Below are 633 nucleotides of genomic sequence, written 5' to 3' on the forward strand. Positions count from 1 at the left end.
TGGGAAAATTTAGCATGGCCAATCCACCCTAACCTGCACATCCCTGGGCACTACGGGACAATTTAATATGTCCAATCCACCCTAACCTGTAGATGTATCGACTGTTCTAATGTAATCACAGCTCATACACACCCCGATGCAAATTCAGACAGTCACAGACCAGTCATGGAGTCATACAGCACAGAAACAGACCCTTGGGTCCAAACAGTCCATAATCCCAATATAGACTCGTCTCACCTGCCTGCTCCTGGCCCAGGCACCCTCAAACCTTTCCTGTTCATGGAGTTATTCAAATGTCTTTTAGACATTGTAACCGTACCTGCATCCACCACTTCCTCTTGAAGTTCATTTCACACGCAAACCACCCTCTGTGTAGAGAAAGTTGCTCCTGATGGTTGCCTCACAGGGAATCCAGCGGTCTCAGAAGAGAACCTCTACCCCCAACCCCACAACAATCCAGCTATTGGCTCCCTTCTATTGAGAGAAGGGTGAAACAGGTTCTTCCAGACCCTGATAGCAATCTCTCAACGCTAACCCTAAAAACTGAATTTAAAAAAGCCATCAAAAACTGAGAATGTCGGTTACGCCCGTTCAGGCTGCGTCTATTGTAGCAAATTTTCAGTGAAGCAACCC

This window comes from Chiloscyllium plagiosum, chromosome 39, assembly GCF_004010195.1.
Source record: "Chiloscyllium plagiosum isolate BGI_BamShark_2017 chromosome 39, ASM401019v2, whole genome shotgun sequence".
In the NCBI taxonomy this organism is placed as follows: Eukaryota; Metazoa; Chordata; class Chondrichthyes; order Orectolobiformes; family Hemiscylliidae; genus Chiloscyllium; species Chiloscyllium plagiosum.